General features: G+C 36.1%; 1 long non-coding RNA gene and 1 other non-coding gene across 2 annotated transcripts; both read left to right on the top strand.

Annotated features, from left to right (window-relative positions):
* Nucleotides 1-59: 59 nt before the first annotated feature.
* Nucleotides 60-27,662, top strand: LOC113618498 (uncharacterized). Its single transcript, XR_003432036.1, has 3 exons — nt 60-487; nt 15,497-15,642; nt 27,521-27,662. It is a non-coding gene; the product is annotated as an uncharacterized LOC113618498 (long non-coding RNA).
* Nucleotides 25,889-25,995, top strand: LOC113618610 (U6 spliceosomal RNA). The gene has a single exon (XR_003432047.1). It is a non-coding gene; the product is annotated as a U6 spliceosomal RNA (small nuclear RNA).

Genomic DNA, 27,662 nt, shown 5'->3' with positions numbered 1-27,662 from the left:
CGGGGATTACCTCTCCCCTTCCGATCTCCTCCCCCAGCCCTCGGCCCCCTCCCCTGTGCGCACGCCAGTCCTCCCCAGCGTGCAAAAGTCCATCCCAGTCGGCGCGCGGGCTGTCAGCAGCGTGGATTAAATGTAGCTCCGGCCGCGCTGGGGGATGTTTTTCCGGACAGGGCACTCTGTATGTAAAGGAATTTCTGACGTTTGAGCCCGCGCCCGGGTGGCTTTGGGGCCTGTTTATTCTATACCATAACGTCTCCAAGGACTCCCTGCCGAAAAAACAGGACAAACACTGTCTCAAAAACTCTAAGCCTCAAAAAGAGGAGCTGTGTTCCAGTACGTAAAACCCCGATCCACTGTTACTGGCCTCGAAAGAGCAGGTGTTGAGGATGAGCGACAGAGATCAGCCCTCCACTATGGGGCTGGCACCGAGGAAGGACCAAGCAGGAGGCCAACAGAAAACAAACACACGCACACACACACACAAAATGTAAGTCTTTTTTCCTCTCTACCTCATACCAGGCCAGCAGGGTTACGTCACTTATTCCTGTGTTAGATTTCCTTGTAGATTTGTACACAACTTGGTCACGCAGTAGAAAACTTGGAAGTGTATGGGGACCAGGGTGGATCCACATTTTGTGGAGCCTGGAACTCACACTATTTGGAGGTGGGATCCTCTTGAAAAAACTAATACAGAAATAGCTTAATTCTACAGATTTTAGAAAAACATATGACATATGAATTCATTGTCTGGCTGACCACAGGGACATGGAAAGGGCTTCTGCAAGGGATGAGTCCTGAACTGGGGCCTTATTGGCTACATGGTAAATCCTTGTATGATTGGAACTCTAGGTCTGTGGTCACACACCTTGCACTTATTAGTCCCAAACATAAAACTAACTTGGGGTGGAGCCATAGAAAAAAGCAGCCATGGGGTCCTGCATTTGTCAGGTTGACTTAAGAGCACAGCTCGTAAGGTCCCAGAGTTCCCTTGGCAAATGACCAGGGGGGTTTCGATTTGGGGGCAGCGAGCAGACAGTGGCAACAATGGAAGAACTGGTCTGGGGGAGGAGACTCTTCATTCAGCCTTCCCTCTGCAGCAGAGAGCTGAGGGCCACCAAAGCTAAATGAGTCATTTTAAGTTACAGATCGCTGGTGGCAGAGCCAGCTCAGGAGGGACTCAAGTTTCTTAACTCTGACCAAGTTTCTTTCCTGTGTCTCATACTGCCCCATCACTGTAACCTTGGTTTTGACTGTCAACCAACCAACCCCATAATTTTCCTCTTTGGATACAGGACAATTTAAAGCCCTACAGACTATTCCAATCTATAGCCACATTTTTTCTGAATGCTTTATATTCAGTGTTATACCACTCATTTTATAATTAACCACACACTTGATGTGTTTGTTGCATTTAAAACTATTTTTATATTATTTTTATTTGTTTATGCCATTGCCCCCAGTCCAAATTGCAATCTCATTGTGAGGACAAAATACCTCTTTTGTCTCCCAAAGCATAGCTTAGGGTTTTGCACATGGTGCGTTCATGATAAGTACTTTTAGATTTTTACTCTATTTATTAATTTTCTAATAATTTTGTCAGTTTATTGGCCAGAATATTGTATTTAATTAGAGTTGTGGTTAACTCTGGATTTCCCCTTTTTCCTTCCTGTCTAAAATCCTAGCTTAATATACTCAAGGCAAATGACATCTCCCTTTTGCTACTGTCTCAGCCTTTTCCACAAAGCCCCTGCAGGATTAATCACTCCCTCATGTTTTTCCAAAGCACTTTGATTTCACTACTAAATAAGTCCCTTTCATGTTATAGCATAATAAATTACGCATTTGTCTGCATCCCATACAGGCGTATTGCCTGTTTTGTGTTCTTGTTTCCCCAGCTCCTAAAACAGTGCCTATGAATTTGTATTGAACTGATTTGGTTTGAAGTACCCTGACTTCAAATTTAGACTGTATTTACTAGGGCATCCTGAACATACCATGAGAAGAACATCTGGAAACTGGGTTCTGTGCTTTCTTTCCTTTTAATTACTCTGAGCACGCAGCAGGCAGAGTCAACCACACAGCTCAGTTGTGATGAATGGCCTCAGCTGTGTCCAGGGCTTTGTAATCCTCATGATACTTCTCTAAGTGTCTTGCATATGATGGGTGTTTAACAAATATTTGGGGGTTAAATGAATTAATGAAAACAGTGGATGTGATAACAATAATTAGTCACTGAATTATTTCTGAAATTTCTGCTAACTCTACAGGATCCCACCAGTATGGTTTTATAACCCTTTTTAAGAGTTTGAAATTTACTGTTACCAAAAGCAATTTGGTAATCTGTCCTATAGTGTTGCTTAATACACTATCTGAATCCTTGAAATAACACCTAGTAGGAAAGGTCTATTTTACTTTAAGTTTTGTTAAAATGTAATGTGTATTATACAGTTTAGCTTATCTTCAAGGGTGACTATTCAAGATTCAGTAAATAATCCTTAATTACACTGAAAGAGATGTGTGTATCATCAGTTAGAACTACCTAATTGTTGCTGCTATGCCTGTTCTGGTCTGAGGGGTAAAAAAGAAAGAAAAAGGAAACACAAAACACTTTCCAGGTGCTTGGAAACATTGTTGAATGAGCAAACTTGTCTTGAGGGTCCAGGTTCTTCCTCTGTGGCATACCACCCCTCACTCATCTTCATTTAGGGCTCACAGATTGAATGTAAGTCATTCTTACTGTATGGTAGTAGATTTATATTAGATAATATGAAATACACTGTTTCTCAAAGTATTACATTGTTATACTGAGTGAAGCCAAGGAATAAATTTCTGATTGTAGAATTTCAGGAATCATCAATCTATGTTGGGAGCCATAAAGGAAGGTAGCAGGGATGGGAAAGAGTAGAATAGTTATATTCTAGGCTTTTCCAAATCCACATATAGCTACCTCTGCCCAGAAGACAGGAGAAAGATAATTACTGGGTCCAGAATTTAAATCTAGCAGGATCTCAGAGGATTTGACTACACTTTCTGCAGAAGGTGCTTTTCTGTGCAGTCTTCCATTCACAAAGCATATGGAAATTTGGTGAATTTAAAAGGAAAAAAAAAAAAGACAGATAAAAGAGATCGCAAAGTTCTGTGCACAGAGACAAGAAAATGGAGATGAAACCCAAGCCATTTAGTGTTCACTTCTATAAAACTAATCATACCTTGGTCAGACATAAAACCTCTCTGCCTTATAATAAATACTACCTTATGAATGTTTTCTCACATATTAACATAACAGTACGAACAGATAAAAATGTTGTTATACTCATATGACAAAACTGGGATATATGTTAGTTTATGTCTGATTGAAACAAGTGATGGCATGAGTTGAAAGCAGCCTACCCACCTCCTACTCTTCTATCAGATATTTTCCCCTTATAAACTGCAGATTTTTTTTCCCCATCTGATTCATTTGATCATGACAATTCACTCATCACTCGATCACTAGCTAGTTACATATTAAGATAATTATATCATGTTTAGTAGTGGAAAAGAACACTCCTGACTTTTGTCTTTAATGCAGTATTAATTATACATGCATAGAACTCTCAGAAGTAAATGGATCCCTGTTTCTCATCATCAAATAAAGACAGAAGATAGTTTAGGTTAGTTAATCGGAATGTGAAATTGTAATGTCTTTGTGTTTTAAACTCTTATAACATCATAAATAATCATAAACTTTCAGAGTTAGGAGAGACCTCAAAGCCCTTCTGGCCCTCATGTTATACATGAGGAAAAGAAGGCCAAGAAGGTGGAGTGATCACCTAGCTCCTTCTGACTCCTGCCTCAATGCCCTCTGCAAAATAGCACCCTGCTATAGAGCCTTTTCTTGAAAAAGAAAATAGAAAAAGAAAAAAAAAATCAGCTATTTTTCAAAACCTTTCCAAGACAGAATCTTAAGGTTATATTTACTTAGCTGGGTTGGGGTGTGGTGAATAATTAAATTCAGCAGGAATGCACTTCAAAATAAAAATAAAAACATAGCCCAACCCCTTTGGCCCAAGTCCTGAGACCTCAGAAGAGAGCACCTCCTTGACTATGAACATTCACTAGAGGCTGGAAAGGCTTTTTGTATCTGATATAGGACTCCACAGAGTTATTGCAGAATGGGGGAGTTTAAAATCAAATAAATGACTCTGTTTCTTATTTTTAACAATGTTCTTATAGCAACAAACCATCCCCAAGGAAAGATTTTAAGGAAAAGTAAACAACTTTTCTATATATCATATAAGAGAAAAAATCTTTAAATTTGCTTTTCTTAATACCTTGTACCACCACGCCACCCTTAGAACATGCTTTAGACACAGCGTATTCTTCTAAGAAAATGGGAGAGAGGGAGGGATTCCTATGGTACCTAATTGAGGCAAGCCTTATTTATTTAAGGGTGATGAAACCAAGAAAAATATGCCCTCTTGTGGCTTACTTGTTCTAGTTCACAACTAATCAACAGTGCTCCATTATTTCCTGAAACTCAAACATACCTATATTCCAAGTGGAATTAAACTATTCCTTTGTGCAGTAACTAGAGAGAACAGGTCTGTGCAGACAGCAGGAAGGCATTCCAAGACTTCTGCTTTGTTCAAGGTCATAAGCAGCAGCTTAGCCACAATGAAATCAGTACCCCTCAAAACGGGGAAAGATTTTCCAAAATAACCCACAGATTCTTACAGATATTATAAAAATACCTTCCAAATAAATGCATTAGATAGAATTTCTTTCCTAAATAGTGAGGTTTATGTTGGACAAACTTAAACCATCAGTTTCCACAAATAGGAGAAAATTCATGATTTCCTTTCCTACCGTATTTATGCCTCTAAGATTTCTTTAGCTGTGGGATGATGCCTATTTTTCCATTAAAAAAGTAAAATGTGTAATAATGCAGTTAAGAGAATCCTGATTTTCATTCTCTTCATATTTTTTCTCTCCTTTCCTCTTGTTTCTTCAGAAATAAAAATATCACAAATGTGTTACATCCTATGATTTACAGGTATAATTAATTTCACTACAAAAAAAAAATGCCCACCACGTTGTCCTAAAACAGCAGAGTGGAGATGGGCTTAATGGGAAATGACCTCTGCTGATCAAGAGAGTGACTTTCATGTAACTGTCATTTAAATAACTTAGTAACTAAGTGAATGTCAAAGGTTTAAAACAGGCCAGAATGCTAAATCCTTAGTCCAACCCTATAATAATAATATTAATAATTATGATTAACACTGTTATTATTTTATATACAAAAAATGACTTAAATCACACATTTTCCATTTGACTGGATCTGCTTGTGTATTAAGTAGGCTGGTGGGCCGTTTCCTAATCTGCAGCCTTACTTTAGCAAGTTGCTGCTGAAATAGACTGAATTGTATCTCACTTACCAGAAGGAATAAATACAGTTTTCCAAAATGCCCAGTTTAACATGGAGCTATTGTTTTTCTAAATTACAAGCTTAAAACAGAATCCTGTAGCTTTAAGTTTATCTAGTTCAATGATCATTCTGACCTTTGAAGCACAGATATACTTTATTGGAATTGTCATTTGCAAGGAAAATTCATTCATAAAATAGTTGAAGGTTTTAAATTTTGTCTATTTAGTGAATAATAATGAACCACTATAATATTATTAACAAATCGCATTCTCTTTATACTTGACATTTCAGTAAAATTATCTTTCCCTATGTCAAGCAAAGTTTTACTTTCCAAAGTTTATTCATGCGTTTGCCAAAAGAGTCTATCAATACATTAAAAGTCTATGATAATATGTGTATTTTAAAAATTATCTCTAATTCTACTATATTTAAAATTTCCAGTTCTAAGAATGGAGCTAATTTTAAAAGACAAAAACATGACCATTTAAAAATGTATCAAGAAATTAGTATTTCTCTAGTTAAGAATAAAAGACAAGTGGTCCACGATAATGAAAGTCATTACTGTAAGTATGATATGAGTGATAGCATGTCTAACATTAAAAATGGTGACCTGCAAATATTAGCTATAAAAACATTGTAAACATGACATTAAAATAGTAAGGTATTAGAGAACAGATAAACAAATAAAACAAATTAGAAGTCCAGAAAATAGACTTAGTTTTATAATTATGTATATAATGAGAATTTTGTTTTCTGGCTCCAAACTTGAGTGGACAATAAATGCCTTCTTTTCTAAAAATTACTTTTGTTTTCTGGCACTTGAAATACAAAACAAATAGCATACACATGTAGACACAATAAAATGGAACTCACACTGAAGAATATGCCACCCTACCTAAGAATTAGAAAATTACAGCTATCTTTAAAGTTTTCTTTGTGTTCCTCCCTGGTTCCATCCCCTTGCTTACCATGCAGAAATGAACAATATTCTAAATTTAGAGCTTATTTTCTCTGTCTTTTTGCTGCACTTATGTATGTGGCTCTAAACAACATATAATATGATGTATTGTTCTTACTTTATATAAATAGTAACAGCTTCCTAAAGATAGCAATTTTCTGTGACTTTCTTTACTTAGCAGTATCTAAGATTCATCTTCCCTATTATGTATGCTGTTGCTTTGTTCATTTTCATTGCTTTGAATTATATTGTGTGAATACATCATGAGTTGTCCATTCTCATATTGATAGCCAGTTGAGTTTTTTCTAGTATTCTACTATTACAAACAATGCTTCATGAACATGCTTGAATATGTCACTTTATTTTTCTGTTTCTCAGGCCCTTTATGAGCCAGTTATGAACACAGAAACCAATCCAAGCATTTAATTGTCAAGCCAAAGGCATTTAAGATAGGGAACTGGAATATAGGGAAATGGATGAAAAATGTTGGAAGGAGCAGCAAAAGAGAGAAGGAGAGGGTCTGGAAGAATAAAAGGAAAAATGAATGATAATCAGAGATTAGATACTAATGTTCCAAAGCTGCAATCTCTTTTGGGTGTGATCTTCTGGTACATATTGGATCTGCTAAGATGTGCTGCCTTGACCAGGACCGGGCTGCTGAAAGGTGTTATCTCTGCAAAGCTGGAGTTAGAAACACTTTGATCCTGTTATTTTTTCACCTGCAACTACCAGAAACTACCTCAAAAGGACCTGCTTCCTTTTGAGACACAGAAGCATAAAGCATTTCTGTTTCTCGGCTATTGATCTCCTGCAAATTTTTCTCTTGACTAAATCTAACCAAGGGCCAGATGGCAAAGTAGTATAAAATGGTCTAACGACTTGAGCAGACTTTTCATAAAAGAGGACCAATAACTTCTGTAGCTACGAGGGAAATGCAAATTAAAATCACAATGTGATTCCACTACGTACCTACCAGAATGACCAAAATGAAAGGACAAAAGGCCAATAGTTGCTAAGGATGGAAGGATCAGAACTCTCATACACTGTGGGTGGAAGTGTAAATTTTTACAACCACATTGGAAAACTCTTTAGCATCATCTACCAAACACTAAATCTATGCATACTCTATGACCAGCAATTCTATGCATAGACTGAACCCAAGAAAAATGTGTAAATATGTTAATCAAAGTAAACGTACAATAATATTCATGGCAAAATTATTTGAATTAATGCCTTACATTGGAAACCATGCAAACTATCCTCAACAATAGGATGGATAATATACTGTGGACAATTCACACAAAGGAAGGCTATACAGCAATAAAAATAAACTGCAACCATAGCAGCAATGTACATTAACTTCAGAAAACCAATTATTAGTGAAAGAAGACAGCCACACATAGTATGATTCATAGTTAATCTTTTTTCATGGAGTTAAACAAGTTGATTTTAAGATTCATATAGAAAATAATCAGGCAAGATGAGGAGAATTGACTATTTATGATCTTGACTCTTACAAACCAATAACAAACAACATCATTTTATCGGTTCAGGTTTACTTCTTTGTCTTTCCTTAATGTTTTACAGCTTTTCTCATAATGGTTTTGTACATTTCTTTCTCTTTTTGTTTTTGTTTTTGTTTTTGGCCTCACGCGCGGCTTGCAGGATCTTAGTTCTCCAACCAGGGATTGAACCCGGGGCAGTGAAAGTGCCAAGTCCTAACCAATGGACTGCCAGGGAACTGCCAAGTATATTCCTTAATGTTACTCCTAAATATTTTATATTATTGCTGATATTGTAAATTAAGTTTCCCTTTCATTATATCTTTTAACTGGGTATTGTTAATATATGTAGAAACTATTGCTCTCTACATATTAATTTTATATTTTGCTAATTTTCTGAATTTTTTATTGTTTCCTTAACTTTCATCATGGGTTATCTCAGATTATTCATGAATACTATCATATAATTCTTAATATCTGGTCTATGAAGGTTTGGTGGATATCTGTAATGACGTTTTTCTTCTATAGAAATTTAACCTTTCTATCTCTACTGGGTTAAATATAGGTAAATTGTATTTTCCTAGAATGTTATCTATTTCATTTAGGTTTACAAGTTTACCTGCGTAGAGTTGGGCAAATAGTCACTTAGTTTTTAATTTTTTTTATTTCAATGATTTTTACCAGTTATAATTTATTGTTGTGTTTATGCTTTCTTTCTTTTATGTTTTGATTAGGTGGGCTTGTAATTATCTTCATTTTTGTCAAAAACAACTTTTTCCTTTATTAATTGGTTGTACTGTTTTCTATTTTAAAATTCATTAATTTTTGCCATGCATTAATTATTTGCTTCCTGCTGTTTTTTTAGGGTTTCCATTTTTTAACTTTTGCTTTGAGAATTTAATTAAATTATTTTCACTCTTTGATTTTTATTAATATAAATACATAAAGCTATATATTTTCTTTTGATTATCACTTTAATTAGAGCCAAGAGTGTCTGATATGCAGTGTTGAATTATCATTATTTTTCAGAAATTCTTCAATTTAATTTCCTATTTCCTCTTTCTCCAATGAATTAATAGAGTTTTTTTTTTTTAATTCTAGGATAAAGAGATATCGTTATTGTTGTTCTTGCTTAGTTTTAAATTGTGTTATTTTCTAAAACTATCATATCCATGTAAGATAATGTTGTTTGTAATATTTATACTTTACAGAAATTTGGGGCATTTGAGGGACCAAATATATGGTCAGTTTTCATGATTGTTTTTTGTGCACTTAAGTTGAAGTCACTTTCTCTGTTATTCTATAAATTTTCATATGGTCTATCCTCTACATGATGTTGCTTAATTCTTCTTTAGCCTTAATTTTTTTTTCATCCAGTTGATTTCTGTTGCATTGAGAATGGTAATCGCTTACTTTTAGTGGTTTTCTCTCTATTTCCTCTGCCTTACCTGTAGTTTCTACTTTATAAAGTGAGTTCCTCTGATGTTTGGTCCATAGATAACCATACGATCTCCATCATGTATTGTGGTCTTTAGTATTATAAACTGTCTCCTTTAATGCTTTTTTACCTATTCTACCTTGTTTACCAGGATTACAACCCATGCTTTCTTATTATTTATATTTCCTGATACATTTTTGTGCATCCTTTCACTTTTAGCTTTCTGAATAACATCATTTTAGGTTTATTTCCGTAATTCAGCATATAGTTGACTTTTACTTTGTAAGTCAGTTTGAAAATGTTTATCTTTTAAGAGGTGGATTAAGTTCATTATATTTAATATGATTAATTTATTTTGACAAAACTCATTTTGTGTGTCATGCGCTATATATATATAATGTTACATATTTGCAGTTTTTTTCTTTATATTGTCTAGCTTTGTTTTGCCTTTCCTTTTTTTTTCTTTTTGATATTTTTATTTTAAATGAGAGAAATTTTCATCAGCTGAAATGTTTTTGATTCTCATCTTCTGTTTTTTTTTCACTAAGTTATATATGGATGTTTTTTGCTAATGTCTGTTCCTTCTGAAATAACAGATTTTCCTAGACCAACAAAAAACAGGTAATTCTCTATGAGGAGTTTGGGTGTGGATTCTTAAATTTCTTAGTTTCTAAATTCTTTTGGTACAATTAAAGGCAGTTTTATTCATTTTATTTATTTGGTACAATTTTATTTATTTGGTACAATTAAAGGCAGTTTTATTCATTTGGTACAATTAAAGGCAGTTTTATTCCCCTTTTAATTCAGGGGAAGAGAAGGGTTGGTAAGTCTTCTGACTTTGAATTCTCTTTCCATAGAATGCTTAGTTTCCACCACTTGTTTGTTCTCTCCCACCAGCACCAATGCCCCAAGGAATGCCTCCCTTTCTCCCAGAAGCTATGCCTTGCCTTTCTAAAATTGCTAGTTTTGATCCTGCATTTTTAAGTCCTTTCTTTATAATTCCCCAGGAGTCCATGCTGTGACCTCTTCTCAGTATCTAAGTGTAGAACTCTCTCTCTCAGGGGTCCTTTTATGTCCACGCTGTGACCTCTTCTCAGTATCTAAGTGTAGAACTCTCTCTCTCAGGGGTCCTTTTATGTCCGCGCTGTGACCTCTTGTCAGTATCTAAGTGTAGAACTCTCTCTCTCAGGGGTCCTGCTACGTCCACGCTGTGACCTCTTCTCAGTATCTAAGTGTAGAACTCTCTCTCTCTCAGGGGTCCTGTTATGTCCACGCTGTGACCTCTTCTCAGTATCTAAGTGTAGAACTCTTCCTCTCAGGGGTCCTTTTATGTCCACACTGTGACCTCTTCTCAGTATTTAAGTGTAGAACTCTATCTCTCAGGGGTCCTTTTATGTCCACGCTGTGACCTCTTCTCAGTATCAAAGTGTAGAACTCTCTCTCTCAGGGGTTCTGTTATGTCCACGCTGTGACCTCTTCTGAGTACCTAAGTATAGAACCCTCTCTCTCAGGGGTCCTTTTATGTTTTCTGCCATTGCTTGGCCCCTACCACCTCCTTGTTTCTGTTCAGTCTCTTCCTCACTCTTGGCCTCCAGACCTGGCCCCACTCATTTTTGGATGTTTGTTTCCTTACTTCTATGTAAATTAAGGATCGTGGTATTTTCTGTCTCCTAGTTAACATCTAGGAATGCGTTAAGGGTAGTTTCATGTGCGTTCCTTCTTGTTCTATATGGGTTTTCTAGAGACTGTGAGGAAAGATTCCAGTGTAGGTGGTTGTCATTATTCTACAGAAACCCAGAAGGTTTTCCTTTTTTTCATAAAAACAATTACATTATGGTTTTATACCGATTGAAATTATATAGTATAGTTAGAAAGAATTAGGAGAGACCTTTGGAATGATATCCTGGCATAGAGGCAAGAGAGAATGAGGTCTATTACCCACGGTAAAAAGTTACTGTTAATAAGAGCAAGGAGAGTTTGTGGTGAAATGAGACAGGGCAGAGTTCTGTATACTGAGAAGCAGGTTAATGGGCAGAAGATTTGTTGTGAGCTTGTGGAAGTTCTCTTCTTATTTTCATTGAAGTTTAGTTGATCTAAAATATTGTGTTAGTTTCTGATGTACAGCAGAGCGTTTCAGTTATATACATATATAAAGAATATATATATTCTTTTTCAGATTCTTTTCCATTATAGGTTATTATAAGGTATTGAATATGGTTACCTATGCTATACAGTAGGACCTTGTTGTCTCTCTATTTTATATATGGTAGTGTATATCTGTTTTTTAAATTAATTTATTGGCTGCATTGGGTCTTCATTGCTGCGCACGGGCTTTCTCTAGTTGCAACAAGCGGGGGCTACTCTTCGTTTCGGTGCGCGGGCTTCTCATTGTAGTGGCTTCTCTTGTTGCAGAGCACAGGTTTAGTTTCTCCACAGCGTGTGGACTCTTCCCAGACCAGGGCTTGAACCCGTGTCCCCTGAAATTGCAGGTGGATTCCTAACCACTGCGCCATCAGGGAAGCCCTGGCAGTGTATATCTGTTAATCCCAAATTCCTAATTTATCCCTCCTTCCTTTCCCCTTTGGTAACCATAAATTTGTTTTCCATGTCTGTAAGTCTGTTTCTGTTTTGTAAATAAGTTTATTTGTGTAATATTTTTTTAGATTCCACATATAAGCTATATCATGTGATATTTTTCTTTCACTTACTTCACTTAGTGTGATAATCTCTAGGTCTATCTATGTTGCTGGAAAGAAGTTTTCTTATTGCCTCTCTTCTTAGTAATGTAGGACTAAGACCAGTAGCTGAAGTGAAAATTGGAGTGTGTATAATGAGGAGAGAGTGGAAGTATGCAATAGTTACCAAGAAGAGTGGGAGTGTGCTAGTAAGAAAAACAGCATGGTGTACGTTTTAGCCTAATTTATTTTGGAAATATGAATACGTTCATATAACATTTGTTTTCATAGGCTGATTAAATGAACCAAAACTGTAGTTTTGCCTAACACTTTGAAGACAGAAAGGGATATTTCAAAAAAGACTAAAAGAGGGCTTCCCTGGTGGCGCAGTGCTTAAGACTCCGTGCTCCCAATGAAGGGGGCCTGGGTTTGATCCCTGGTCAGGGAACTAGATCCCACACACATGCTGCAACTAAGGAGCCCACAAGCCACAACTAAGACCCGGCACAACCAAATAAATAAATAAAACAAATATTTTTTTAAACAAAGACTAAAAAAGTTCTATTGGAGTTCAGAGAAAAGATACAGCCTAAGATGATGCAGAAGAGATTATAAATTAACCGTATGGATAGACTGTAGTTAAGATAGCTTTTGAGAAAGGTCCTTCCAGGTGGAGCAGAACATAAGCACCTGGAAAGTGCGGGGCTGTAAGTGGGAGAGGCTGCAAAGTGAGGCTCTTTCGTGAGGAAACCATGTGAACAAAGCCCTGATGTGGGAATGTGGGCAGTGTGTTAAGGAGAATATGAAAATGTCCAACTTTCCTGAAATAAGTATCTATAAAACTGGAAAGTAAGAAACGAGAATGAAAACGTAGATATGCAAGATATCAAAGCAGGTTTTGGATGCCCAACTAAGAAAGTTAGGACTTCACAAATTGAACAGGAAAGATACTGGAAAAAAACAAAACAAATCAAACAAACAAATAAAAATCTTTGAACATAGTAGTGATATCAGTGCTCCTTACATTGAGAAACCTAGTCTGCCAATAGCATGTGTTAGAAGTGGGAAAAATTAGAAGCCAAAAGTCCTTCTGAAAGATAATTACAATATTCCAGGGTAATAAGGATCTGAAATCAAGGAATGACCCATAGAATCAAGGGAAGAAGGTTCAGGTGTGAGAAATAGGTGAAAATTAGATGCCTTATGTAATCTAGATTAAACAGAAAAGGTAGTTTTAAAAATATAACTAATTCATAATACAGAACACTTCTTAAAACCTTTGAGCTCTTGAAAAATAAATTTATATTTTGGCATTGGCGGGGGAAGAAGCTTGGTAGAATAGAATAGACTATTACTTAATTGACCTTTCCTGTGTTAGTCATCTGAGGGCAGTGACTTTTCCAACTTGCTAAAGGCATTTGAAATTATTACTCCAAAGCACTTGAATGAATAGCCCTTTCAAATGACAGCTATAGATCTAATATGGTAAAAAACAGACTGTCAGCCACTTCAAAATAGCCGTCTAGAGTCACTTATTGATTTGGTTAGATTTAGAAGTTAATTTTTCCTAGAAGTAGCCCCCAGACCTAAGCCAGTGCAATGCAACCTAAACCTACCGTGTAGTATATAACATTTCTATGGAGAAGGCATGTTTAGCTCTCTCACGATGGTATAAGGAGAGGGCTCCTAGCAGTGATGGGTTCCGGTCCTTTCTCCCTTCCATATGGTTGGTTGTTAATATGATCTGGGAGATGAGGCCTTGTGCACAGGGGTGAGGCTAAGAGGAGGCTGGGTCCTGAATAGAGGCTTTTGGAAGCAAGGAGATGATTGGAACCAGGTTCAGCCCCCCAGTCTCACCCAGTATTTTCTTCCTTTAACCATTTTTTTTCACATTCTTTATATGTTTAGAAAGTGGTTAAAGTGACGTGACATAATTACTGGTCATAAGCAGAAAGATAATGGCATGTTCTTATCATTCTCCTTCACCCAAATTCCATAAAAGAGGAGAGGTTTTACAACTTCCTTGGCATTTATTTATGCAAGATGTTCCAGCAAGGTAGACTAGCAGCTCTCACGTTGAAAAGGAGGCTGCAACGAATGTTTTAACGCAGTACTTTTCAGATAACATATACTTAATAACATCCAATGATTGCTTGCAGAGAAAATAGTTTGCTGAAACCAGCTGTAGAAGAAATCCAAATGGTATTCTTTCAGAATGCAAATGTTTCTTGTGTTACCTGATGTGAAGACTGCTGAACATTCTGTTCCAAGAAAGGTCTTGAGCAAAGTGTATATTCAGTGAAAGTAGAGATCCAGGTGGAAATTCAGAAATGTTATTTTTATTTTGCCTACCAATTACATTGATTTTTTGCCCAAATGTAGATCCAAGGATTAAGGATTTTTTTTCAGGTGACTTTGTGAAGCAGCAGGCATGTGCATTTATAAATAAAAGCACAAGTTAGGGCAATCATGTTAATTTTGTGAAAACATTCAGTAAGTATTTTCTTTAAGCATTAAAAAATTATTTAAGTTGTGGACTGCCTCAATGAAATTCATCTTTACCAGTCTTCGAGTTCTGGAACTAACATGGAGATAGGTCTTTATCTCGGTGATTCACTACAGGAAGGAAAATAATAAGTTGGTCATAGCATCACCATCTGAGTTCGATGAAAATATCTTTGCATCTTTCACTGACCTCAGAATAGAATGAGTATTTTGTCTTTCAAAATTGCAGTTTCATTTATTTAAGTAATATGCTAAATGAATACTAATTTACTCAGATTCAATTTTCAAACTTGCACACACTAATTTATAAAAGAAAGTTCGGTAACTATTAATTACAAAACATCATAAACATTTAATTCACATAATTACATTTACCAAGTAACTACAGCAATTGTAAAACATCACTTAATTTAAAAAATTTAACGTATAGATGTGTCAAAACAAGTTGAGACCCTCCTTGCTTTAATCATTGTATTATGATCATCATAGCAACCAAACAAGTATCATATTTGAGCATCCATATGATATTGCAAACTTATGATAGAATACTGGCACAAAGAAGTTATAGACCATGCTAAAAAAGTAGTACATTATAATGCCAAACTTTAAAAACAAATTAGGGCTTCCCTGGTGGCGCAGTGGTTGAGAGTCCGCCTGCCGGTGCGGGGGATGCGGGTTCGTGCCCCGGTTTGGGAGGATCCCGCATGCCGCGGAGCGGCTGGGCCCGTGGGCCATGGCCGCTGGGCCTGCGCGTCCGGAGCCTGTGCTCCGCGGCGGGAGAGGCCGCGGCAGTGAGAGGCCCGCATACCGCAAAAAAAAAAAAAAAAAACAAATTAAACATTTTTTGGGGCTAAATAATAAATTTTTAAATGTTTCAGTTTTTCTTGTTTTCTAGTTCATTCTATGATGGTGAGATTTGGATTTGCCTTAGGTTAGGCCTAATTTTGTTTTTGCTACCTGCTTATTTGGCATTTTCCAAAATATAAATTCAGCATATCCTTTGTACAGGATCAAAAACATTGGAAATCTGAGCCTCGAGAAACAACAGTGGTGACTTTGAGAAGGTGATAACCTCCCCTTATTCTCACCTATTCCATCACGTCTCACCCTACACTGCCACTGGGAAATGTGAGAAGAGAAGGGTGGCAAAGAAAGTAAGTAAGCCAAGGCACTTATAAACTATATCCTTCTCTCTCTCGCTCTCTCTCTCTCTCTCTCTCTCTCTCTCACACACACACACACACACACACACACACGCACACAGCTTTAACCAGCAAAGAAAATCCACACATCATTACAAACACCTAGATGCGTTACTTGAAAGAGGGAAATTTTGTTTTGGACTTAGGGAGATCAGTTCATCTGAGGAAAGACAAGTATAAGTTATGTGAACTTGCTAATCGAATATAGTCAAGGGCAATTGGCTCTTTTACACCCCTACCGGTCTATTTCTCTCCATCAGACTTCTGTATACTCTGTTGGTCTTATTTAACCCCAGATCAACACTATATGTGGTCCACTTTTCAATTTAATAAGTAGTAACAACAAAATATATCAATCAATGAGTGTATAGGGTAGTCTGACACACATAGGAAAATAATCTATTGATTATTTTTGCCTTTATTTCACCTATCAAAACATTGGTTAATAATTATGTGGTCGGGCTTCCCTGGTGGTGCAGTGGTTAAGAATCTGCCTACCAATGCAGGGGACATGGGTTCGAGCCCTGGTCCGGGAAGATCCCACATGCCATGGAGTAACTAAGCCCGTGTGCCACAACTACTGAGCCTGCGCTCTAGAGCCCGCGAGCCACAACTACTGAGCCTGTGTGCCACAACTACTGAAGTCCACGCACCTAGAGCCCATGCTCCGCAACAAGAGAAGCCACCGCAATGAGAAGCCCACGCACCACAATAAAGAGTAGCCCCCACTCGCTGCAACTAGAGAAAGCCCGCATGCAGCAATGAAGACCCAACACAGCCATAAATAAATAAAATAATTAAAATAATAATAATTATTGTTATGTGGTCATAACATATATGATTTCTAAAACGAAAATTTATTTTTAAACTACCTTAACTATACAAGATAGGCTTACTCCTCTTTTATGTTTATTTCTTTAACAGAACGAACTCAAAATATATCTGCTGATATGATTGATGGCAAAACTGAGCCTGTGAGAATACCACTTATTTTTTGTGCTGTGTAAAAGTGTACTGTATAAAAGTAGATTTTAAGTGTAATACACACACACGTTAAGTACACACATACGTACAACTGGTGTGATGGTACTAAAGCTTTCGGCACATTACAGTCATCATAGTTTACATACACGTTCTGTCTCCTGGGTAGGTGCTAGTTAGGCATTTGTCAATCGGGAGGAGGAGAAGGCCTCTGAAAGAAGGAGGGAGATGAAGCGGGAGAGGCAGACACATCAGAATGCGTTGCTGCTGAGTATATGCGCTGTTTCTCACCAAACAATTTTCGAAAAGATTTTATGAGCAAAAAGAGTTCTCATTCTTTATTGATCGTCTCTCCATCTTATTTTCCTTATCCCACCTCTCCTTTGACATTTTCTAATGACTTATTCCTTTTTTCCCCAAAATAAAAATTTAATATCAAACTACCAACCAGTACACACTCTAAAACTCACTGTTCAATTCAATATGCTAAGATTTTTTTCAATAGTAAATGCTCAACTACTTTTTGAGCTCTAAGGCTCTAAACATTTTACATGCAGTGTCTATGTACTTAATCCTCATCAAGGTCAACTAAAATGTGTTTTCTTTCAAACAACAAAAAACTACTCTTTGCTGAGTTTCTCAATCTTTGTCTTAGTTATGAAACCTGGCAAGCTATTTACAATGTATTGAAATTCTGCATTCAAAAATTTGCAAGAATATCAGAACTAGAATGATAACTCTTGAGGTTGCTATAGAAAATTGTGGAACTTTAGGTTTGGCATTTATTGATCCAAACCTGCTTATTTATAGACAGTAAACTGAGGGTCAGATGGTTTGCCCAAGGTTGCACCATTAGCTAATTGGATGATCTTGAACTAGAATCCATTTTGTGCTAATTCTATCACTACCACAACCTCTTTAGCAAATGCTGATTAATATCTTCATAAACTTCTCTAAAACATACATTTCTACACATAGGAAAATAATCTATTGATTATTTTTGCCTTTATTTCACCTATCAAAACATTGGTTAATAATTATGTGGTCGGGCTTCCCTGGTGGTGCAGTGGTTAAGAATCTGCCTGCCAATGCAGGGGACATGGGTTCGAGCCCTGGTCCGGGAAGATCCCACATGCCGTGGAGTAACTAAGCCCGTGTGCCACAACTACTGAGCCTGCGCTCTAGAGCCCACAAGCCACAACTACTGAGCCTGTGTGCCACAACTACTGAAGTCCATGCACCTAGAGCCCATGCTCCGCAACAAGAGAAGCCACCGCAATGAGAAGCCCACGCACCGCAACAAAGAGTAGTAGCCCCCACTCGCTGCAACTAGAGAAAGCCCGCACGCAGCAATGAAGACCCAACACAGCCATAAATAAATAAAATAATTAAAATAATAATAATTATTGTTATGTGGTCATAACATATATGATTTCTAAAACAAAAATTTATTTTTAAACTACCTTAACTATACAAGATAGGCTTACTCCTCTTTTATTCAGTTTATGCTTTTACCTAAATTTTGCCCATAAGAAAGCTTATTTTGTGAACTATTAAAAGAACTGTTTTCTATTCTTGAAAATTTATCCTAGAAGTTATAAATTATCAGTTTATAGCAAAACATATTAGAATACATTTAGAATACATTTACATAGTGTGTTTAATTTATAAACACACATGTAAATAATTTAAAAAGTGTTTTTGTTAGCAATAGTAGCATGGGAAAAGACTTTACAGACTTTTGAATAATTTCTACAAATGCTGAAAGTAACCAAAGAGATACTAAGCTTTAACGGTTGAAATTCCTTTGAAAGTATAGTCTGCTAAATTCCAATATGACATTTTTCACCTCACTTATATGCTATCAGCTGACCTAAATATTAATTGCAAGAAAAAAATTACTTTCCAATAAGTTTCAGGTAAGGTTTTTTATTTTTATTTTACTTCCAGAGCATGTGTTTGTTTTTTAAATAGTAACCCTTTAAATTCTGTATCTCTAGGGAACTATTTTCTAATTATTCAATGTATTCAGGCTCCCCTGCATCCGCCACAGTCTGTATTTCTTCACAGATGAATAAAGAATGTTCTTGCTTTTAGTGCTGTGTAATCTTTTAAGAAGGCCAGAGAGGACAGTATTCTGGGGCATTAAACAGAAGATGTTCTCCCTTCAATCATTTAATATAAGCACATGATGTCTATCACCTTTTGACCCATAGTACTTGATTAGTACTAAAACTGCATCCGATACATATGTTTTATTTTTAATTTTCATTTTGTTTTGCACAACATTATGCTCAACTTAATTTAGTTTACATCAGCAACGTTTCTAGATGTGGCTCTCTTTGGCTGCCTTTCAGTCTCATGGGCTATATAAAAAAATACATAAATTATTAAGTTTAGCATCATTGAAAACATGTGCATCCATGTAAAAATGTCGTACATTCAGTGGCTACCATCTGTGGCTGTGGTAATATAAACCCATAAACGTGCATAATCCTGTATATTGATTCAAATAAACAAAACTTGGTTGGATACGTAACCCTGATATTGTGGTTTGGGTAGGTACCATTTTATTTTGTCAAACATCAAATGGGAAGAGTAATAGAATACACACATTGTTTCGGTTAGTTGGCACTTTCTTCCTCTAACAAACATGATCAGCTCTTTACAGTAAAATCACTGATTCAGCATTGTAGATTGATAGCAACGGGACATTTTTCACATTCCAACATTAATCATCATTGGAAAATATGCTTTAGTTGTATACATTTTATAATAAAATGTTTGTACTGTTTTGTTAATTGTACCTAGGGTGACTTCTCTAGTATCATTTGTTAGGGATGGGAAGAAACAAATGACAAATAGAGAGAAAGATGTTATTTAATTTTAGTCTGGTGAGAATAAGATGATTGTTCCTCTGTTAAATTCTTTCAATTTAACATCTATTTTTTAATAATCATGATTTAAATAGTTATTTCTGCATATAACCCCAAATACAGCATTCTAAGAACTGGTCAGACAATGCACATATACACATTTTCCTATGATTCTTTTTTTTATATATATTTATTTATTTTGGCTGCACCGGGTCTTAGCTGTGGCACGCGGGCTTCTTAGTTTTGGCATGTGGAGTCTTAGTTGCAGCAGGCTTGCAGGATCTAGTTCCCTGACCAGGGATTGAACCCGGGCCCCCTGCATTATAAGCGTGGAGTCTTACCCACTGGACCACCAGGGAAGTCCCTTCTTATGATTCTTTTTTGGCCTGTTCATATGACAATAATTTTGTAATTTTTTCCATGGAAAGAATTAAAAAAATCAGTCTTTTCTCTATCGAGGTTATTAAAATTTGTATGTTATTGATAATTTAGGAAAGATCCTTTTAGCTTTCTAACTTGTTATAGCCAAGGTCATATAAACATTTCGGATTATTGCAGGAAATTCTACGAAATTTCTTTTCATATAAAAGCTGTAAGGTTTTAGGACATTTCAGGTTTTCTTTAACAGTGAATAGTAACTATTCTCAATTGTCCTACACTCATTAACTAGAGCTTGAAATGTACCTGTGCAAATCATAGGCCTTGAAGCATAAGCTTCATTAATTTCATATTACATCTACCTCTGTAAAGATCCCATGAAAGAGATGTTATTGTTATTCACATATTAGAAATAAAGACACTGAAGTTTAGAAGCATCAAGAAATTCCCTGCTACTGTCACAGATCAAGGAATATGGAGCATCTTGGATTCAGGGCCAATTTGTTTAATCTGATATGTATCTTTTTATTCTCCCCCAGTTATCTATACTCTTTAGCCATAGTGCTGTGTCTTCTAGTTACTTAGAGGCCTTTAAAACTTAGGCCAAACTAGTATTTATTTTTCCTCTGTCTAGATACCACTAGGTGATAGTTGCATATGACTGTTATCAAGCCAGACTAATATATTCAGTCATTCATTCATCAAATATATTTGATACTTATTATATGTTTACATACTCCTAGGCTGTGGAAAGATAAAAATGAGTGAGAGAGATATGGTCCTTGTTCTCACAGATCTTATAGCCTAGTGAAAATAATGTTTGGAGATTACAGACAAATAATTAAATGAGAAATTAAGATATGTGTTCTGGGACACTGAGTTCAACAGAGAATTCAGTACACAAGGAAGTCTGATAAGTGGAGAAAAGTTAATATCATAAAGAAGAGTAAGACCGAGCCAGTAAAATAGAGGATGGCTGAATGAGAGTGTTCTGACTCCCAGGAACTAATATGTGAGGACTCTTCTGTTGTGGTGGTACTTTGCCCAGAAATGTCCTTTGCCAAGAGGTGCCTAAGCAAATACCCATTTATTTGCCAAGGACCAGTAAAAGTATTATCTCTTATGAAGTCTTTTATAACTCTGCCAAGCAATTAGTTACCTTGATATAGGTGTTTCCTCATTTATACACGGAGGAAATGACTGCCTTTGATGAACTTTTAGCACAATGCTTGCCATAAAGCTGTCATTAATTTTTTTTTTTTTTTTTTTTTGCGGTATGGGGGCCTCTCACTGCTGTGGCCTCTCCCGTTGCGGAGCACAGGCTCCGGACGCGCAGGCTCGGCGGCCATGGCTCACGGGCCCAGCCCCTCCGCGGCATGCGGGATCCTCCCGGACCGGGGCACGAACCCGCGTCCCCCGCATCGGCAGGCGGACCCTCAACCACTGCGCCACCAGGGAAGCCCTGTCATTAATTATTGTTGTTATCATTTACTACTACTAATCTGTGGTCTCACCATTTTCAGCAATCAGCGGTATCATTCATAGCATTGTATGCTTTAATAATAATCGTTAGTTAGCTAATTATTTTGCCATTTACAGATTTGTCCACGAAAAAAAGAAGCCATTCCTGGGCATGGCTGAGTGCCCAAATAGTGCCACCTGGGTAGGAGTCCCAAAGAAAGACAAATTTTTCACTTACTGTAAAAGGGCATTCAGAGATTCTCCTTTGATTGACTTTCCTGCATGAAAAGTGGAGACTTTGTGAAAAAAAAAAATCCTTTAATTGGATAAAAGAAGAGGTGTATAGATTTGGTCTCGAGACTTTTCTGACTGCACACTTTTTTTTTTAAAATTGAAACGTAAGGTATTTAATTTTTATTGGAGTGTAGTTTATTTACAGTGTAGTGTTAGTTTCTGCTGTACAGCAAAGTGAATCAGTTATACATATACATATATCCACTTTTTAAAATTCTTTTCCCATATAGATCATTACAGAGTATTGAGTAGAATTCCCTGTGCTATACAATATGTCCTTATTAGTTATCTATTTTATATATAGTAGTGTGTATATGTCAATCCCAATCTCCCAATTTATCCCTTCTCCCTTTGTCCCCCCTGATAAACACAAGTTTGCTTTCTACATCCGTGACTCTACTTCTGTTTTGTAAATAAGTACATTGTACCATTTTTTTAGATTCTATAAGCGATATCATATGATATTTGCCTTTCCCTACCTTACTTCACTTCACTTAGTATGATAATCCCTAGGTTTATGTTGCTGCAAATGTCATTATTTCATTTCTTTTTATGGCTGAGTAATATTCCATTGTATTTATGTATGTACCACATCTTCTTTATCCATTCCTCTGTCAATGGACATTTAGGTGACTTCCATGTCTTGGCTATTGTAAACAGTGCTGCAATGAACATTGGGGTACATGTATCCTTTTGGATTATGGTTTTTCAGATTATATACCCAGGAGTGAGATTGCTGGATTGTAGTTCTATTTTTAGTTTTTTAAGGACCCTCCATATTGTTCTCCATAGTGGTTGTATCAATTTACATTCCCACCAACAGTATAGAAGTGTTAACTTTTCTCCACACCCTCTCCAGCATTTATTGTTTGCAGACTTTTTGATGATGCGACTGCATACTTCTGAGTAAAAACAATCTGAAAATGTCCCAACACATATATATTAATAAATGATATACATTTACTACTGTATTAATACACTATGAAGTATGAATAAAACATTCATAAAATAGGAATTAGGAATAAAATAATTATTAAACATTTTAATGTACTTTTTACTTTTTCATTGGAAGCATACCATTAACTCTCTATGATTTGACTCCATATTTCACATAGTCTTGAAAATTTTGGATACTTTTATGATTCCTTGACATATCTGATGAGATCATCATTGGTTTTACTTCATGATTTGCAGTTCAAAGGGTTTACACTTGGTGAAGTTATGTCAGCTCTGCTACCTTTTTTGTATTTCATTTGTGTTTGTAGTAGTGCTATAATCTTCAAAATCAGCTTTAAGGAAATAATTTAATGGTCAATTTACTTTAGATATACATAAAAGTTGGAATACTGTATTTCTGTCATGAACAAGTAGGGTTTAAGGACCCTACTTTAAAGAGCAATGTCCTATAATTTTATTTACCATCTGCAGTTAGAGATTATATTATGAGATTTTAAAGGTTTTATCCCTCAGGAGACTTGTTTAAAATATGGGAATTCCCAGGTCCTCACTAACATAGATTTGATTCAATAGGTCCTGGGTGGACCCCATGATGTGCATTTTTAAAATACTCATGAAGTGATTCTGAAATACACTTGAAATAGAGAAGTAGAATATATGGATTCTAGAACTGTCTATGCACTTACTTTGGAAATTCTCCTCTATACTTCTTAATCATGATTAATTGTATAACTGTAAGTAGAATAGGGTCCACCTTTACATCTCAAGGGGTATACAGCTTAGAAGGCCACATCCTCTGTAGATCCAGGCTTTCGTGGTGAAGAGCCCTAGGGGAAAGAGGATGTAGTAGTAGCTGCCAGAGGAAAAGAAGGTAGCTTGCTCTATAGAGCCCAGAGAGAAAAAGAAAAGGAGCCCTTTGGGGCATGAAGAGGTTTCTACTACTGAATAGCAGAATGCGTTATGAGGGCTTCTTGGCCAATGACCTCAATGAATTAGAGCTCAGAATGGACACTGGTCATATTTTATTCATGCTTGTATTTCAAGTAGTTTATCCATACCTAGTACACGTTAGTTCATGAATACAGGATGACGGATATTCTTATTTGCTCAGCAATATATTACCAATTCTATAGTTATTCTCTATCATATAATAATTATATGGAAGTTCAGTTAATTTCATAGATCCAATATATCTAGTAAAAGTAATTAGATAGTTAGATGAAAATATCTATTTTTAAATAAGATTCCTAATAGAAGTATACAGAGTCATAATACATGCATCCACACATAGGTATGCACTTGCAGGAAAGCTATTCCAGATGGTAGAAGTCTTTCAATGATGTGAGTAGGAAAAAAATATATCCTTATCATTGGAGAGATAGTAATACTGGTGGGATATTTGCATAATTCTGTAATTAGGCATGCAAAGTATTTCCTATTATACCTAGCGTGTGGTTTAACCATCTCAAAGGAAATTTGTAAAAGAAAAGTAATTATTGTAAAATACTTTGAATTATAAATTATTAATACAGAAATAAAAAACACACTTAAAGTCTCCCACAACTGGCTCATAGGATTTTTTCATCACTATTATCTCAATTTTGTCAATAGGAAATTTTCAAGTCATCAAAACTTAAATATGTTATCTGCTATGTCATTAGCAAGTTATCAGTAATCTCCCTCTCAAATATATTTGTATCTAAATTTAAAGATAAAAACAGTACTTATAAAAAAAATTACTTAATGTCATCTTATTCTTTCAGGTGCTATATTCTTTACGTTAACAACTAGTAATATACCCTAGATGTTCTGAGTCAGATCTGGACACCATGTGTTGTGGCCATGTACCTAAACAATTCACTCTTTTAGTAACACTTTGGTTTCTTGGCTATATCAACAAGTCAGCTTAGAAACATTTCAATAAAAATTACATGTGGGTGGCAGAGTTTCAGGGTCAATTTTTTTTTCTCTCCGGTCAAAGTTCTATTCATAAATTTACATTCAATTTATCATTATGTTATTTCTGGCCACACGTCTCCCAAAGAGAAACAAAACAAATGTTTATTGGCACCTAGTCTTTCCTCATTTTGATTCACGCTTGTTGAATGGCTCAAGTCAGTCATGTATTATGGGAAGGAAAAAAATGGCTTCTGATTCAAAAAGCCTGAGATTTTATCTCAGCTCTGCACACTGGTTACTGTGTAACTTGGAGCAACTCATTTAACCTCTCTGGGTTTTAGCTTTCTTGTGTGTGAAATTAAGATAACAATAATACCTGCCTTATCTGCATTGTCTTATACTTAGAAGGAATTAAAAAGATAGTAGAGATATATATGGGCTTTGTAACATTTAAAGGAGACTACAAATTTAAAATTAATGTTTTACTCTTGCCTGATAAAGAGACAGTGCTGTTTGAAAGACAACTATTGAGATGGTGTTGACACAGAATGAAAGGAGCTCTTTCCTTCTTTGATCCAAGTAGAGCGATCACTTAAACTCAGGGTACAATCAGTTGGTTCAGGTCAGAGGGGCCAAGACCCGATTATGGAGAATCATGTTGCACAAACTGTAGGACAAAGATTTCAACAGAAAACTGGGTCAGAGTGGTGAATAAGTCAGAGCAGCAAACTACACTTCTTTTTTTAAATAAAGGTCAGGGTCAGGCAGAAAAATGATGGGAGAGTCCAGAGGGCCTTTGGCCTCAGATCTTTTCAGGAAGACCTACACTTCAATATCATGACCCCAGCAGGGAAATAGTCAAAACTAGCACGGGTCCCATTTAACCATCATTTAGAAGAAATGATGAGTCCTTGTCTAAACTGTCCATTAATTAACCAGGCAGTTTCATCTTGGACAAAAGATGCCCATGTTAGGAAGAGAAGAAAATATTAGTAAAAAGCAACTCAATGAAGAATATGAATAAAATGCAAATTAAATGAAAAAGGAGGTAAAATAGAAATGCAGATAACACTCTGTTGCTTGAAGTAGAAACTGCATCATTTTAATAGTTAAGACTCCAACGTACCCTCACATTACAGCTGAGAAAAACAAGCCTTGAGAGGAATAGATCATATGCTAAAGTCCACATACTGACCAGGATTTGAAAACTTTTATCTGTTGTCAGACCTTGTGTTCTTGAATTCTACATCATACTATCCAAGCTGGTTGTCAAGATGCTCTCATTTGGTGATCACCAATGATAGTTTATGATGTTAGGTGTTCTCAAAATATAAGTAAATATAAAACAGATAGTGCTCACTTCGGCAGCACATATACTAAAATTGGAACGATACAGAGAAGATTAGCATGGCCCCTGCGCAAGGATGACACGCAAATTCGTGAAACGTTCCATGATTTTTTCTCTAATAATTAGTGACCAAAAAAAAACCAGATAGCTAAGTGTGAAACAGCTCAATTCCTCATATTATATCACATGAAACGTATACACAACACATACAAATGTCTCATGTAATATGTCAAATAATGCTATAGGTATCTTTGGAAAAAGCAGGAGGGAAAATCTATATTAAAATAAACTTAGAAATCAGTGTTATGAATAACACACAAAAAAGTAAAGAAATAATAGTGCTGACTTAAATGTCAAATTCCCTTTTTACAAAAACCATATTCTATAATTATAGAGTTTCAACCTGGATTTTTTTTTATGCCTCTCAAATTCATCGCATGTAGGTTAATAGCCATCAAGCAAGTCTTTCCTGAAGGCATGAAACAGAGGCAAACAAATATAATCATTGCAGATAATAAAACTGCTAAGGTTGCAGTGAGGTTTAGAAATCCCCAATCAAATTTAGCTGTATATTCTCAAGATGTGTACATTTCTAGTCCAATTATCCTAATGTGTGTTCTCATTTATAGACTACACACCCTTAAAACTAAAAATAACTGAACGTCTTTATCTCTCAAATTTATTTTGCTACCACTTTCACCCACTGAGAAGCTAAACATTTTCTTGTGTTTATCCTTTCTACAGTGAGTTGACCTTTCATTGAAACTAAGCTCTTTTCTAAGTAGCTAGAGATAAAATTGGAATTTTGTATTTAAATTTCAAATTACTTTAATGGAGAAAAATTACCTAAGGTGGGTGTTTGGAGATAGGTAGAAATTAACCATTCCAACGCAATGCCTGTATTAATAAATAGTCTCTCCTCGCCCCCCTTTCTCCTTTGCTACACACACACACAGACACACGCACACACATACACACACACACACACACACACACGCCAACTAATAACTAAAGTTAAATTGACCTGTCATTTCCCTTTTTTTCTTTTCCACTGACTTTTTTGAAAGATAAATTCAGTTGATTCACTTTTCTGTGTATGGAGCAACTGAGCTGTTGTAAAGACATGGGTAGAATTAATTGATGCTTTCAAGGCTGAATTTGAGAAAATGTTTATTTTCCCACCCTTGACCAGTCATGACATAAGTAGCCCTCCTCTCTGCTTCACGGAAGGGAAGGACTTGCCTTGCACTGCATTTTGGTCTCCAGAGGAGCTCCTGCACTGGGAGAACACCATCGGTGAGGAATGTGACCCTAGCCTAGGGGCTGGGAGCTAACTATAAATTTGTACTTCTGCTGCCTCTGCCATGCTGTTCAGGGAAAATTTCCTAATACTACAGTGATAAGTGAGAAGAGGGCTGGTGCAAATGTCATAGTCTCTTAAAAATTATTTATGGGTCAACAGATTTTGGCCTAACTTCTTGATAGCACTCGATAGGGGAAGCTATGCCTTTTACTTCAGAAGCACAGTAATGGGCTGGCTTTTCATTTCCATAAAAACCATACAAATTGGACTGTTTAGAAATTACTGAATATTAGAGCGTAAAGGGATAACTTTACCTTTATTTTTACTTTATAGGTGAAGGAACTGAAGTCCAGAAAATTTAAGTAACTTGTCTAAATACCTGCAGTCATCCAGAGGTAGGGGAAACCCTGGAATCCTGGTAGGTGATTGGTGCCGTGTTCTTTACTCTATAGCACAATTCTTCTTCTCAGAGAAA

The sequence above is a fragment of the Aethalodelphis obliquidens genome, unplaced genomic scaffold, assembly GCF_003676395.1.
Source record: "Aethalodelphis obliquidens isolate GAN/ISIS:26980383/991018 unplaced genomic scaffold, ASM367639v1 scaffold5, whole genome shotgun sequence".
Classification (NCBI taxonomy): domain Eukaryota; kingdom Metazoa; phylum Chordata; class Mammalia; order Artiodactyla; family Delphinidae; genus Aethalodelphis; species Aethalodelphis obliquidens.
This window is presented reverse-complemented; position numbering and strand designations above follow the sequence as displayed.